The 16,085-nt window shown below is 40.3% G+C and overlaps 2 protein-coding genes across 10 annotated transcripts in view; one reads left to right on the plus strand and one right to left on the minus strand.

Moving 5' to 3' along the window:
- Positions 1 to 16,085, minus strand: part of CARMIL1 (capping protein regulator and myosin 1 linker 1) — a 316,754-nt gene that overhangs the window by 227,120 nt on the left and 73,549 nt on the right. The gene's annotated exons all lie outside the window — the stretch shown is intronic.
- The window catches only part of LOC102997685 (cytidine monophosphate-N-acetylneuraminic acid hydroxylase), a 269,255-nt gene that overhangs the window by 10,389 nt on the left and 242,781 nt on the right, over positions 1 to 16,085 (plus strand). Inside the window, exon 2 of the mRNA XM_057554267.1 lies at positions 12,382 to 12,502. The gene's annotated coding sequence lies outside the window, so the exon portion shown is untranslated. The remainder of the gene's footprint in view (positions 1 to 12,381; positions 12,503 to 16,085) is intronic.

The raw sequence follows: 16,085 nt of genomic DNA on the forward strand, positions 1-16,085 counted from the left end.
CACATTTCATCTCTCTGTGCCTCAGTTTCCTCTTTTATAAAATGGAGATTAATTACAAAACTTGTCTACTAGCATCATTATAAAGATTAAATGAGTTAATAATGTAGTACTTTGTGCTGAGTACCCACGTCATCATCCTAACCATCATTACCAGTGTTGGGAAGAGGGACAAAACCATGGTGGGAAGGGCTCCAGTTCCCAGAGACAATGACTACCACGTATCATCTCTGTAAATACAAGTTCATTAACAGTGGATAATGACAGAGGGATGGATAGATTATGTGACAGAGTAAAATGTAAAAGGTAGAAACTAGGTGGTGGTATGTGGGTATTCACTGTAACAGTCTTTCAACTTTTCTATATGCTTGGAAACTTTCATAATAAAATGGTGAAAGAACTGGATAAGGGGAAGAAATATGTGAAAAAGAAAGAGAAATTAACATGGGCAATTAGTCACTCGACCTCCCTCCAAAAAAGTATTATTCATCAGTAACAACAATGAGAGCACAACAGGAATAGCCATGATCTTCACAGAAGTCTCACCTACCGTGTACTATCATTTTGATTTTAAGGCTTAGAACAATCCTAGGAGGAAGCTACTCCAAGGACCATTCCCATTTCAGAAATTCAAAAGCAAGGACAGACAGAAAGACCTGCTGGGGATCATATGGTTGATAAGTGTCATCACAGAGAATTCAGCATGTTCCGCTGCATCCTTCCCAATTGCCAGAATAATTCTACCACTCATTTATGCCCTCTTCAAGGAAGAAACCTCTCTCCTTCACCTCTGTGTCCCCAGTGCCACGGCTCTTGGCACACAGCAGGCACACAAAGATTGGTGAATGAACGGGATGGAGGAAGAAAGAAAGGAAGCGAGGGAAGGAGGGAGAGATGGAGGGAGGTTGGGAACATTATTTCTTTGTTTCACTCACTACATCCAAACTCTACCCAATATAGTGATTGGAAAGAGAAACAGTACTTTTATTAAAATTATAAAATATTTTCTGATTATAAAATACGTATTTATTACAGACAACTATATTACTTCTTACCAAAAAAACTAAGTTACTATGTTTCCTACAGGTGGATAATAGTAGCCATTTTTTTCCCTCAAGAAAGACTTGCGATTTTCCGAATGTACCTAGCCATGAGATACATTCAAACGAAAGATGAAATTTTCAGTCACACAGATCTGAGCCATCCTGTGGAGTCTGTCCAGACAGAAGCAAGCAGGATGGTGAGAGGTTTGCAAAACATGTCACATAAGGCATAGCTGATGGAAGTAGGCCTACTTATTAGCATATAGGAGAAAAGACATAGGAATGACAGGAAAACAGTCTTCAAGTATTGACAGGGCTGCATATCGGGGGGAGTAAACTTTTTTTTGTGAGCCAACTTGGGCCAATGTGTAGAAATTAAAGGAAGGAACATGTTAGCTTGATATTAAAAAAAAAAAAAAAACAAGATTAGAAGTTGTGGAAAGAAATGAACTCTTTTAGAAGTTCTCTCACCATCAACAGCCTTGCCAACAGTATGTGCAAGGTTAAACTAGATACCTTCAAAAGTCCTGTCCAACTCCAATACCCTGTGATTCTAGATCCCCATGTCCTCTATGTGATGGGCATCATATAGACCAAGATTAGCAATATATGGCACATGTGGCAAACTACCACTGTACACACATGCAAGCGCGTACGCGCACGCACACACGCACGCACACACACACACACACACACACACAGCCTAAGGTGAATCACAAATATTTATAAAACTAGAATTATGTAGTAAGAACTAATCTCTAACTCTATTATTCAGTCTTTCTCACAGACTTTGGAAGAAGGATGTAATACTCCAGGGACAAACGTTTCACTTCAAGTTATGATGCCCAAAACTGAAGAGCTGCATGATATATACATTTTTTAATTGCTAAACTAGCGCAAACTCCTGATTCTGCACTAACTAGCTACGTGACCTGGGGCGTGCCACTGCATCTCCACAGATGTCGGTGTCCAAAAGAACTTGGAATGCAATTCAATACGGTAGCCACTAGCCACATGTTCCTTTTGGAGCCTCTGCAGTGTGGCTAGTGCAACAGAGGAATTTTTAATTTAAATATAACTTAATTATATCTCGTAATTAATTTATTAAATCTAAACAGGCACATGTGGCTAGTGGCTATTGTATTGAACAGTCAAGCTCTAATGATTCCTGAACACTTCTGAAGGAGAGAGTGAAATTCCAGATCAACTTCATTCAACCCAAAATCCTGAGTAAGATCTCAATACCATAGAGGCAGCTGTGTGAGAAGGAAGAGAGATGAAATTCTTGAGGCCCAACCACAGAAGATTATTAGGGTTCCTGCCAGCTACTGCCTCTCCAGTGATCATCTGTCCAATATCCTGGGATAGATAGCCCAGTAGCCCTTTATCCTTTAACATCCAGAGTTGAGTTCCATATTCAAGTATGGTAGTGTAATTATCAAAGTTCTCCGGAAAAGATCACCTGGGAAGTGCAATGCCCTGTTGGTGGGAAATACCACCAGCCAGTAATACCACCAGCCACCTACCCTAATATGAAGACATTAGTGAAATATTTGTGAATAATAGTGAATAAGTAGTGCCTATCATTGAAATATAAGGTTCCCTGCAGAGTACAAAAAGCTACCTCTAAATTAGTTAAACATCTCTTATGAAGTACACCATTGGATTTATTTTAGTTTTATTTATTTATTTCAAATCAAATTGTGCAACCAACCCTAAAAGCTCTTCCACATGTTTGAAAACATACGAAGTCATAAAAGCCAAAAGTTATGACTTTTTAAAGAGTCATCTTGGTTGATTAAAAAATGTAAAGAGTTGGGACTTCCCTGGTGGTCCAGCGATTAAGACTCCACACTTCAAATGCAGTGGGCGAGGGTTCGATCCCTGGTCAGGGAACTAGGGTCCCACATGCCACATGGTGCGGCCAAAAAATTAAAAAATTAAAAAAATTAAAAAAAAAAAAAAGAAATGTAAAGAGTCTAGAAAAACTCCCTTTTAAAAAGTTGCCAGATAATGTTAATAACAGGCATATTCCAGAGCTTTAGGAGAAACCTGGAGACAAATCTACTAACATATATTAGTAATATCAATCATTACAGCACTGGAAAATGAGACCTCAAAACAGTAAATGTGAAAGGGCAGGGAGCCTAATAACAGGGGCTATTTTTAGGAAAAAGTTCACAGCATATCTAGGATATTATTATTATTGCAGCACTCTACTCTTGCAATATTTTAAAGTCTTTGTTTTTAACTAGACAATGACCACCAGAAAAAAATCTTACAAATTACAAGCCAATCATCTGTTTAACAACTGAGTGGATGGCTTGCTAGCATCTAACGCACCACCACTGGCTAGTCTCACAGAGGAAATTCTATGCAGAAAACTCAGATGTCAGCTTGCTGATTCTTAATTCCTGAACTGCATTCTGCTGATAATGCATACTGCTCGTAATTATCATGAGTCCTATATCCAGAGAACAAGGCAGACGAAAGCTCCATTGCTGTGCCCATACAAGCATTAGCTTGCCTTTCCCTGCTTAACTGGCTCTGATCACTGGGCAGACACTGCCGTTTTCTTTTCACATGCTGACTCAAGAATTCCCAGCATGAGTATTCATGTTTCAGAGTGTCTAGAATAAAAAACACTGATATTCAACTCCAGCAATTATTCCATTTTAGACTGAAGCAGCTAACATTTTTTAAACACTTGACTTAAAAATAACTTGAGGTTATAAAAAATATATATAATGGAGAGTACCATAATTTTTTAACATTTAATGAAAGGCTGAAGGACAGATTCCTTTAAAGTTGCCCATAGACCCTGTCTTAGTCTGCTTGGACTGGTATAACAAATACCCTTAGACTGAGTAGCTTAAACAACAATGTTTACTTCTCACAGTTCCAGAGGGCTGAGAAGTCTGGGCTAAAGGTACCAGTCAATTTTGTTCTGGATAAGAGCCCTCCTCCTGGTTGCTGATAGATGCCTTCTTGCTGTATCCACTCATGGCAGAGAGAGAAAGAGCTAGCTTTCTGGTCTCTTCTTATAAGGGCACTAATTCCATCATGAGGGCTCCACCCTCATTACCTAATTACTTCTCAAAGGCTCCACCTCCAAATAACATCACATTGGGATTAAGGTTTCAACAGATGAATTTGGGGGAACACAAACATTTAGTCCATAGCAGACTCCACATAAGGCATGCAAGTCCTCCTCTTATCTTCTGAATTAGATCAGCACATTTTCAGTAGGGAGGGTATCCAGAGGTGAAAGAAGCACAGTGCATGGTACAGTTCCAGGCACTTGGAAATGCCTGATGAATGCTGAATTTGCAAACATGGGTGTGTGGGTTTCCCCATTCGTGATGGAGGAAATCCCCAGCAAAAAGGAATGAAAGCTGAATTCCCCTTCAGCTAGTTGTTCCTACGTTCTAGGTAAAGCCTATCTTGTAAATAAATGGAGAAATCCATATTGAAAGATGGAAAACTAATAATGCCATTGTCTGGCTAAATACCTTGGAAAGCTGCAGTATTAATGTAACAGGAAGCGTCATTCCTGTCACAGAACTTCAGCTCTTTCAACTAAGACAGCTATCACCATAAGGAACACTGGCCTTTCAATACTCTCCAGCCTTAGCTCTCCCGGAGTTTTCGAGAACAATGCCAAACGTAACATTTATCAGCTCGTGGATATCAAGACTGTTTCCAAACACCTGCAGACACATGACAGGTGTGATGCTACAATCACAACATGATTCACAAGGTCTGGAGGCCCCATGCACTTGAGACATTTGCTCCCACTTGCCCACCCGCTCAAGTTCCCTTCTTTTTTTCTCCTTATGAATATGCTTCCCGTTTCCTTTTCATTTTTCCAAAAGATATCCAAAATGACAGAATCCATTTGTCAACTCATAGCCAGAGTCCAAGAAGTCATTACCCACTAGAAAAGGGGCGACTGGTGATTATTCTCCAGTTCATACAACGCCTACATGTTTACATTTTTCCCTCCAAGGCCTCATTCTTGTACTAAAACTATTCTAATTGTAATTATAAAGTCATCACCATCCATATGTATAGCTGGTTCATTTTGCTTAGAGGTCACTGCAACCAAGAAACGAGTCGCTTTAGTTTCCGTCCCTCCCTCTCGTTGTGCTCAACATCTTTGCCAGTTGCATCTAGAGAAAGGCTTGCTGAATTGAACAAAAGTAGAAATTCCAGATTCTGCATCTTCAAATCCAAAAGATGGTTATAAAAATCGTAGCTTGAAAAGCTGCTGAATTGCAGAATATATATTGCTATTTAAGAGTCTGTACGTCCTCTATTTAAGGAAGAGTAGACCTCTTAGAAAATTCAGAACAATTTACATTAATGTTTCATTTGTCTTGAAATAGTGCTGGTGAGCACAGTGCCCGATAAACTGAGCTATCTAATATTTAGTCACAGACTTTGATGTTTCTGCATGCGTTCTTCAGAATTATTATTTTGGGGACTGTTGAAGAAAAGTCACAGCCGAAATGCTATATTTACCTGTTCCTCAGTTCGTAGTAAAAATTTTTCAAACGTAAGTCTACAAGTATAAACACTTTTAACTTTCCTTGAACCTAAATATTTTAAAACGTCTAGTCTGCCCTTGCTAGTGAAGTAAAAGGTGATATAATTTTATATTATCTAGTCCCATATGCCATATTGTCTTATATTATCTAGATATTGTATCATCTAGTATTGTCCTGATTCTCTTCTCACCTGTTGCTTATTAATTTCACACAAAGTTCGACTGATTTTCAAAAGTATATAGATCAGTAATAATGGCCAATATTTATATAATATTTACCAAGTGCTGGACCTTAGGCATTGATTATATTAATCCATACGATCCTCACCTTGACCCTAGGAGGTAGGTACTATTACCTCTCTCCAAGGCCTCAGGGAATTGTCATTTGTTTTTATTTTAAAAATTCCTACTCCTAAACTATACCAGCAAAGTTCAAGTAAAAATAAAGATCAGAGGAATAACAAAATAAATTCCATGTCCTTATATCAGACCAGGGTAACTTATTTCATACTGCAAATGATTAATGTGATAGGTAAAATAATAAAGTATATTAATTCCTGGGCTATTTGCTCAAACCAAATTTCCAAGGTTAATCTGACCCCTCAGTGTGTGAGACACACACCCACCAGATATATCCAGACATGGAGTTACCCAGGCTTCAGAGAGAGTAGGAACTACAGACTAGAACAAGACCATAGACAACTTATAATCCAATTTTTTATATGAAATATTAATCTCATCACTTTCTTTACCAAATCTGCTAACAAGTAGCAAGTCAAAAAGAAGTTTCACTCTCCTCCCTCCTCCCCAGTCTCTGGTAGAGGTGCTAATGAACAGAAAAATGAGAGTCTACAGCCTAGAATAATCTACAGACTGGAATAATCAACCTTTGAAACCTCAAGAGCTGATTTAATAAAACTTTACTAATTTGCACCACAGAAGTGGCTGAAATCCGAGATAAAATACCCCAAATCAGCTTATTCCTTTATAAAACAAGCATGTATTCAAAAGTTTGGCATGATCATGAACAGCAAACTCTGCAATTTATTTGGTATTAATAACTTCAAAGAATCTTACTACTATTTCTCTTTTCGGTTCTCCTTTGTGAACGAATATTCCATGTGCCTAGAACAGAGCAGGGCACATAGCAGGTGCTGAGAAAGGTTTACTTAATGAAATGCATGAATGAATAGTTCAGGCACCTCAGCATTCCCTGAGCTTCCAGTCCCTGGCCCCTGAAAACCAGACTGCACATAAACACGAGAGACTTTTCCAGAACACAAATATATCTATGTTGCTATGCTACTTGTATCCCTTTCACAGACTTCCCCACACCTCATCAGCAAGTTGAACAGACCTGACACTGTCACAGAGCAACTGTGTTACATCTCCAGCCCATAATCTCACCACTCTTGGCCTTAACAAGAGTGAAATTCCTCATGGTGTCCTCTCCTCCCTTCCATCCACCAGATGCCTTAGCTGACTGTGTTCTCCTGAAAGGCTGCACATATCTTTATCACTGCACTTAGCTCACTGTTAACTATTTTGGTGTCTAACTGCCCCCCCCAGCCTATGAACTCTTTAAGGGAAGATTATTTTAGTAATCACTGTGTCCCCAGCATCTAGTAAAGTATTCAAAACACAGTAGATATCAATAAATGTTTACTGGAGGCCTGGATGGATGAATGGATGGGAAAAATCAAACAGTACTACATCTATTCATAAAAATCCCAGGCAGCCATGCTTTTGAGGATAATTTCAGACTTGCCAGGACGAAACGAAAATAACCATAAACGAATTACATAACAAAATACTCCCCATTATTAGCAATGATTACAGAATGTATACTCATCATGGAAGGCACTGCCTGTTGGGACTTTCAATTAATTGCTCAGGGCAATGAGGTATGGGCAAAACTAAGAACAGGGAGCTTAAGTGGTAGCTACACATTCGTGTATTCTCTGCTCCAGAGGTAACATTCTGAAAGCAAATCTAAAAACAGAAATGATTTTCAGCCAGTGCTAAGGAAAAACAAGCCAATGCCCCTGCGGTGCAATGCAGGCACACGGCTTCCACTCAGCGCAGAGCAGGTGGGGGCTGGCTCAGTGCAGCCTCAACCATCACCCCACAGGCACACCAGTGCAAACCCACCCTCCTGTAGAAGAGAAAGCTATCAGAAGCCCAAGTACCTGGTGTGCACTGGGCTGGCGCTGCAGAATTTAGTTAGTCTAGCTTTAGCTAGAACCAGAACGCTGGCCGCAAGTTTTTGGTTAGTGTCTTAATTGAGGCATCACCTTTGGCACAGGTGCTGAGTGCTGCTGGCCACAGGGGGGACCTGAGCACCAACACTGGCAAAAACAGACAAAAGACAAGAGTGTCTGTTTTTGCTGCATCTGAGCTGGGCTGTTTTTGCTGCATCTGAGCTGGGCTAGGGAAGGTCCCACCGTGTCATGCTCCTGCCCTTCAGGCTTTGTCCCCAGATAGAACACTGGGACAATCAGTCTTCACTTCTTGAAAACAAATACTCTGAATTTCTGTATCTTAAAAACAGAAAATAGATGGGAGGTTCATTATGCTATTCTATTTTTGCAGATATTTAAAACTTCTGGTAATAATTTGTTCTCAAGACATTTTCCATAGTAAGTTTTTAAATATATAAGTCATAGTTTTCTATCTCAGGACTTCAATTCCAAGGTAACTGGGACACTAAAAAATAAGGAAGTGATTATCCTGTTGAAGGGAAAAAATGCCAAAATACTAACAATAGATTTAAATTTAGATTTCATCCCACCTGGTATAGAGTGACTCGATTAATGTCACCAGAAGCAGATCATACTCTTCTCTATGAATTGTTATATATTTGTGGAAATTGTGCTTTTGCAATATACTATTTTTGTTTTCCATTTCTAAAATACTTCAGATAGGCGTGATGCTTTTCTTCTACATCTATATATGTTTAAAACCTTACACAGACAGTCCTAGGCACCCTCAAATACCACAATCTGAGCCCATCTTATTCCCACCAGCTGACCCTTCATGACCGCAAAGGGACAAAGTAGAATTTCCCTCTACTTAAAAGCAAGCCACTATTTCATCAAAACAAAAAAGGTCTTTCCTCTGTATTTTTTATAGAGGAATATATAAAACGCTGCCAGTTACATATTTTTATATTCACTCCCTCACTGTGTCTTCATCATTGACATACTCTGCCAACTGTATTTGTAAAAATGTATCTTTTTATTTCTATTCTTTAAATGTTCTTCCCTCAACCCCAACTGCTTCCTCTCACCTCAATAAACTCTACTAAAGCACATCTTTGGGATATTTTTTATAATTATGTAAAGTAAAAAGAGATGAAAGCCCTCTTTCTTCCAAAGCCTTTTCCAAAGTCACCTGAGCCCATCTTTCTCATCTTGAAGCCGAGTCTGCTCCCTCTCTCTCCAACCCCCTTGCATTTTGTTGATAAAAGGAACAATCCCTCGAAAGGGAATCACCTCCTCATGCCATACTCCTACTTAGGGAACAACGTTCTATCTGTCCTCTATTCCATCACATGTAAATTTCAGCCTGGCTCCCAAGGTCCTCCGCTATCAGAATCACGGATACCTGTCCAATTGCGCCAACCCACAGCGCTCAATGGGCCACACCACTTGGGGTCGGAGAACTCACATTCCACACCCACTTGGACTTTAGAGCCTTCTCCTTCATGAACTGCCCAACAACTCCACCCAGTCTGCAGGGGCCAGAACGGCTCAGGTCCAAAGAACATTCTGGAAAGGTGACTAGACACAGGACAATTCTCTACACCTGTGTATTTCGATACTATTAGCATATTACCCTCTGCAATCTGGTGGGGCTGGTCTATAATTTGATGGGGAGAGCTGACAAAAATTCACAAAATGATGTAAGGTGACTAAGTTAAAACTACAAAGGGCAGGAAAACACACAACCTCTTGAATTATCAAGACTGAGAGTGTTGGCAACCAAGTACTAAAATAAATATTTTCACCACTTGTAAATTCTTTGAGCAGACTTTTTCTAACAACACGTAAACAAAGAGAAACAAAAATACAGAAGTCCCAAGTGGATATACAACAGAGAAAGAAAAGATGAGTGTCCCCCCAAAAAGTCTCATTTTCGATGCAGGTTCCTTGGTACACTGAGCTGTAAATTTGATGTGGTCCAAGGCATGGGCCCTCATTTGGCAACAACGATGCACTGTCTAGACAGTGGCTCCCTTGAGGAAAGGTTTGTGCCTAAATTATTTGTGAATTTCCAATGACCTACACAGTGTCTGGTACAAAGAAAACAATAAATGGTTGCTTAATAAAGAGGCGCTTGTTTTGAACCTTAGATCCTAGATTCAAAAACAAACTATAGATAAAGATGTTTGGGGTTTATTCACAAACTCATTATTAAACATGAAGTTTAATCCGAACAATAGGAGAAAATTTTTTTCAAGCTTTTGGTGGAATTAATTATCTGAAAATGTTGTGATTTACCTACTTTTAATTTTCCACTTACCTTTCCAATCCAACAAAATCTCTTTCCTTTAGGGCAGGGTTAGTGGACCAAATTTGACTCTCTGAAGCAGTCTATCTATTTTTATAAATAAAGTTTTATTGCAAAAAGCTATATGCATCTATTTATCTGTTGTCCATAGCTGCTTTCATACTACAGAGGCAGAGTTGAGGACTGAGAACTGACTTGCAAGCCTAAAATATTTGCTATCTGGCCTTCTATAGGAAAAGTTTGCTGAACCTGCTTTACGGCATCATGTAATACTTAATATCCAATAAAATGTGTCATTTAAAATAGCTGGAAGGTTACTGAGCTAAAGTTATTTACAAGTTAACTGAATATGCTATTTACTTCTGGCCACTATGGTTTTATTATATCCTCAAAATTGAAATCTACCAAAGACATGCCTCGAAAAAAAAAAGAAACAGAAGCTTAATGATAAGGAAATTTTTTTCTTGCCACCTAACTTATGCCATGGTTTTCTTAAAGCCTTTGAGAGCCCATAGAGAGCAGAATAAATTTCATAGAGGTAAGAAGACAAAAGGAAAAACTGCATAGAGAAGTTAAGAAGCAATTTAAGGCTATACCAATTGAAGCAGGGACAAGGCACACAACACCTTCGTCTCTTCACAGATGGAGCAAATGTGGTATTTAAGAGAAAGAGGTGTGAGTAATGTTAAAGAAAAAATTTTTAATTGTAGAGAAAATAAGGGAGTGTTTTGTTTGGATACGTTGGCTTATCCAGACTAAAAGGCTATCACAGCAAAGTGCCTTTTGGGGAATATGCAATCCTAGCCACACACAAGGAAATCGCAGTGAAGACAGTGTGAAGAGAACACACGCATTTCACCCTGACCTGTATCCATTACACCAGAAAGTTCACTCCACCCAGCTTTCTGTAACTGGAAAGCAGCAAATTCCCGGAAGCACCTTGAGCCTCAAAGCCTTCCTACTCATCCTCGGCGCAAACAGCTCTCCTGCCAGCTGGGAGGCCTCACCTTCCTCTGAAAGAACCTTGTTTATTCCTACCAACTCTACCCTCATCCCTCTTCCATCCATCCAAATGCCACCTATCCTTCATGGTCCCATTCAAAAGCCCAACCAGTGCGCCTGTACCAGTCAGAGGGACCCACTCACAAAGACGATAGTGTGAATGTTGCTCCCGGAGTTGTACAACACGGCGGCCCCAATCCCAGCCCCTCCATAAAGTCTCTCCCATCCACATCACAGCAGGCTGATAGTCCCTCTCTCTTTCCTAAAACTATGCATGTGCCTCGTGCCCTCACTGGGCTCGCATTATGTATTTTTTCCATACACAAGTCAGTAGTCACACTAACAACAAATAGCCCTCGGTGAGTGAGGCCCTGTGCTAAATGCTCTGTGTGCGTCATCTTATTTAATTCTCAAAATAATCCTATGAGTAGGCATTATCACCATGTTCCAGTTTTACAGGTGAGGAAGCTAAGACAAAAATGGTGAACTTGCTGGAGGCCACACAGCTAGAAAGTGGCTGAGCCAGGATTCTGACCGGGGTCTGTGATTCCAAGGCCAAAGTCCTTAAATGATACTCTAACTCTCACCCAGAAGGTACTCAATGAAACTTGCTTCGTGGACCAAAACTCTAGTTCAATCCCTAGCTACCCTTTGGTCTTTCCACTTCTTACTTAGAACAGCCCACAGAGTGGGAGAGCTTTGAGGCAGACAAATCTCCTAGTGCTCTACCATCCCACACAGAGTGACTGCAAGACTCCATTGGGATGGTACAAAATACCGAATATCCCTATTTTTCACTCCTATGAGCAAGCATATCACACAAAGAGTTTACAATTACTTTCCATGCTTCTTTTGAACAGCCAGGCCATGCATGGCTTTATCTTTGACGACTGAGCTCCTCATCAGACTACACACCCTCAAAAATAAACACAGTTACAGGAGAGGAGGTCTGTTCCAGTCTACTCTACGGGTAGCAAATGACTCTTACGGAACCATGGAGCTGTGGTCAAAATGAAGACTCTCCTCTCCTTTACCAGTGAGATGAGGGATTAAATAAAACGCAGGCATCCAGCTCCCCATTCTGAAATGAAAATTCCATACTTAGAAAAGCATTAAGAAGGTCCCCTATCGAGCTGGTTTCAAGTGTTTAACTATATGCATCATGTAATTTTATGCATACATACTTTGTCACTGTTTTCTACTGAGGTTGGCAGGGAGAGAGAAACTCGGCATTGGATTCTTAGTTTAATGGGCTTGTTTTTCTGCTTACTATAACAGCTTGCTGGGAGAGTCTGATAAGCTTTAAAAGAGGTGGCAAGGAAAACCAGCTCCCTGTGGACGCTACCCATATGGAAATAGGCCAAGACTGGAAACACCTTTAGGAAGACGGGTATCCAAGGTAAGCGACATCCTTCATAGATGGATGAAACCTTGACTGCAACCCTCCTATTTTCCAATAAGATTTTGAGCTTTAAAAACAAGTGGATGGGGTGGGGCGGAGAGCCACAGCTGCTTAATCTGAAAGCACCTTTTACTTTCCTTGCAAAAGTTTCCAAGTCAAGGACGGGGAAGAATCAACACTTACCATATAAAGCAGGCCCTTGAGAGGCAGCAGTACCCCAGGGTAGGGTCCCACCTGAAGAAAAGTGCTCCCAGTGAAAGAAGCTACTATGAACCTAAGGCCCTTAAGGGTGAGAAGTCAGAAGCTTATTTGGGAATTTGCCACCTTGAAGCGCAGCAAGTGAGGAAGTAGTGAGAGGTGGCAGATGGGATGGGGTGAGGGTAGAAGCTACACCCAGACAGCTGTGGTGTTAATAAAACCGCAGCAGCCGAGCAGCATGGAAACAGGAGTCTTAAGCATCTGAGTAACTGAGAAGCAGCTGTGGTAATTTCTGAAATAACTTGGAAAAAAAAATCAAAATACAGCATTACATTCAACTGTTAGGTAGACTGCAAGTATGAGCCATGGGTTGAGAATAAAACTAAAACCCAAGACACTAAGCGTTGCTCTAATGGTATCTACGCCCGGGGCCAGGCTTACGGGTAAAACCAGCTTATAGTGAGCTCCCCCATCTGGGACGTACAAGAAGAGTTCCCTAGAACAGGGTCCACCCAGTATTTAAATCCAGCCTTTAACGAAGGCCCTGTATGGACACCAGACTTAGTCATTTGAGCCTAAGAAGAGACTCCTAAAACTTCAGATAAACTTGACTACTTGAACTCACCCATTAGAGCAAAGATGGAAAGAATGTGTAATCCAATCATGTAAAGGTTTTTAAAACTCAGCTAGAATGATTGGCAAATAGGACCATATGAAATTTTTCTTGCTAACATGGCAAAAAACCAAAATCCTCCTAAAAGAACGCTTCATTATAATTCCTTACTGTAAATCAATAACTGTACCATTCTAAATGACATATTGGTCCATACAAGCATTTTGGCTGATTCAAGATTTGGATGAAGAAACATGAGCCTAGGACAAGGGACAATGATATACATTATGTGAAGTAAGGTTGCAGACATACAGAAGTCTCATTAATTCCACATCTAGACATTTGGGCCATTTCTGAAGGGCAGGCAGAGAGAGGACTTAAGAGTAAAGACTGCCCATTCACACACTTCAGTGGGAAGACTCACAGATTATCAGACAGTTCTTGTGTTGTTGGTTATGCCAAGTCATTTTGCACTGGGTGTTCTGTGAGATTCTCAAGTCATGTCTGTTTTGTCTCCCCAAACTGACTGCCCACCTTCAGTTTCATTGGAAAAACCTTGATCTGTATGCAGCTGGTGCTTATTAGGAGGCGTTACCTGTCTGCTCAAGGAGCTCAAAGAGTGATGTAGTAAGCTCATTTAATGCAAATGGCTTTATAATTCTGTCTCAACCTTCTTTCTGCAGCCGCCTACTTTTTCTAGGGCAGGGTAATGGAAATGATTTCAAGAAATGGGAAAAGTGTGATTTAAGTAACTCAACTGAGCTTATTTCTCTTGGGAAAAGGACGGCTAGCTGACTAGGCTCAGAAATTAATTAAGTGGTGTCTGACCTCTATTAGTTACTTAAATTTAGCAATAACTTTGCTAACAAAGAGAAGGTGTTCCAGTCAGCTCGAATGAACACCAGGATTCTTTGCTTTCAGCATACTGAATGATTGAACTCGCTGCACTTCCCTCACAGCTGTACTCAGAATTTTCTTTAACGTTCAGCTGACATAGAAAAGTCAGAATCCAGTACATGAAAGGTGGTTTGGGGGTGTCTGTGGATAATGAAGGAAAGTGTGAGTTGTTTGGGAGCCAAGTGTTCACACGTGGGGCCTGTCTCAAAAAAATGAATTACTTTCTTGCTGCCTTAACATTCTCCCTTAACTCTTCCCTCTCCAAGCTTTCTCCTCCTGGCATTTTTTTTCTTTAACTGAAGTATAGTTGACTCACAGTATTATACTAGTTTCAGGTGCGCAACATAGTAATTCAATATTTTTATAGATTATACTTCATACAAAGTTATTATAAAATATTGACTATGTTCCCTGTGCTGTACATTACATCCTTGTAACTTATTTATTTTATACCTCTTAATCCCCTTCCCCTATCTTGCCCCTCTCCCCATGCTTCTCTCCTCTGGTAACCACTAGGTTTGTACCAGTGAGTCTGTTTCTGTTTTGTTTTTTAGATTTCACATATAAGTGAAAACATACAGTATTTGTCTTTCTCTATCTGACTTATTTCACTTAGTATGATGATCTCTAGGTCCATCCATGTTGCTGCCAATGGCATTATTTCAGTCTTTTTTATGGCTGAGTAATGTTCCACTGTGATATATACTACATCTTCTTTATCCATTCATCTGTTGATGGGCACTTAAGTTGCTTCCATATCTTGGCAACTGTCGGTAATGCTGCTATGAACGTTGGGGTGCATGTGTCTTTTCGAATTAGTGTTTCTGTTTTCTCCAGGCATTCTTAACTCATAGAGGGCCAAGTAACAGGAAGCACCCACACAGCCACACCACAGAGAGCTGGGAGTCCTGCAGGCACCGGTGGGAGAGGGGGTACTAGCTCTCCCTCAGGAGGCCTTTTCCAGCTACAGCACACCCCTCCCCTTCCTGCTCCTCAGCTGCTGTCCCCAAACCACTCAAGCAGTCCCAGGGAAACCAGACCTTCATCCAGCCCGGAAGCTTCCAATTCCACCCTACCCTACAATGCTGTTGTATAGACAACACTGTATTTTTTCAACCAGAGCATATATTACATAAAGTATCCCTAGAGCAATACTTACGTCTTTTTTAGTGCATTCTTGGCACTAACAAAAACAGCCCCCAAAGAAAAATTTAAACCAATAGTTTACTTCCATCATGGATTCTCCTTTCACCCAGAAAGCAAATGCTCTACAGCACTGTACCACACCTCCCAGATCAAAACAGTGACACAAGCTCCCAGAACGTATGAGGGAAACCAATTTACACAGTAGCAGCCAACATGTGTGAATACTTTCATTGCAAAATTGAAGAGTGTAGCTCACCAAATACATGCTAGAATGCTAATGTGAGTAATTACACAGGTGGTTATGCAAACACTGAAGTCATGCTTCAACTTGGCAGAAGGGTAAACATTTCTAGGATAGTTTGCAAGGTTCAATTATCTAGATCGACTGGTTAATTTCCTTTACATCCGAAAGAATTCCCTAAAGTCGATCATTTTCCAACAGAAAAGTCACTGCTGGGAACATTTTCTGCACAGGCAAGAAAAGTATACACTTGTAGTAAACTGACTCAACATTTTTAAATGAGCATCTTTACCAGGAGCTGACCTGTGCAGACATGATTATTCTATTGTGTCCTACAACTTAATTCAAACAAATCTTTACTCTTGAAATCATTTATTTGAATAATATCCATTATCTAATATGTGCCAGGCACTATTCTGAGATGCTGGGGATACAGCAATGAATGAAATAGGCAAAAATTCCTGCCTTTTGGAGGCTCATGTTCT

This window comes from Balaenoptera acutorostrata, chromosome 10 (assembly GCF_949987535.1).
Source record: "Balaenoptera acutorostrata chromosome 10, mBalAcu1.1, whole genome shotgun sequence".
In the NCBI taxonomy this organism is placed as follows: domain Eukaryota; kingdom Metazoa; phylum Chordata; class Mammalia; order Artiodactyla; family Balaenopteridae; genus Balaenoptera; species Balaenoptera acutorostrata.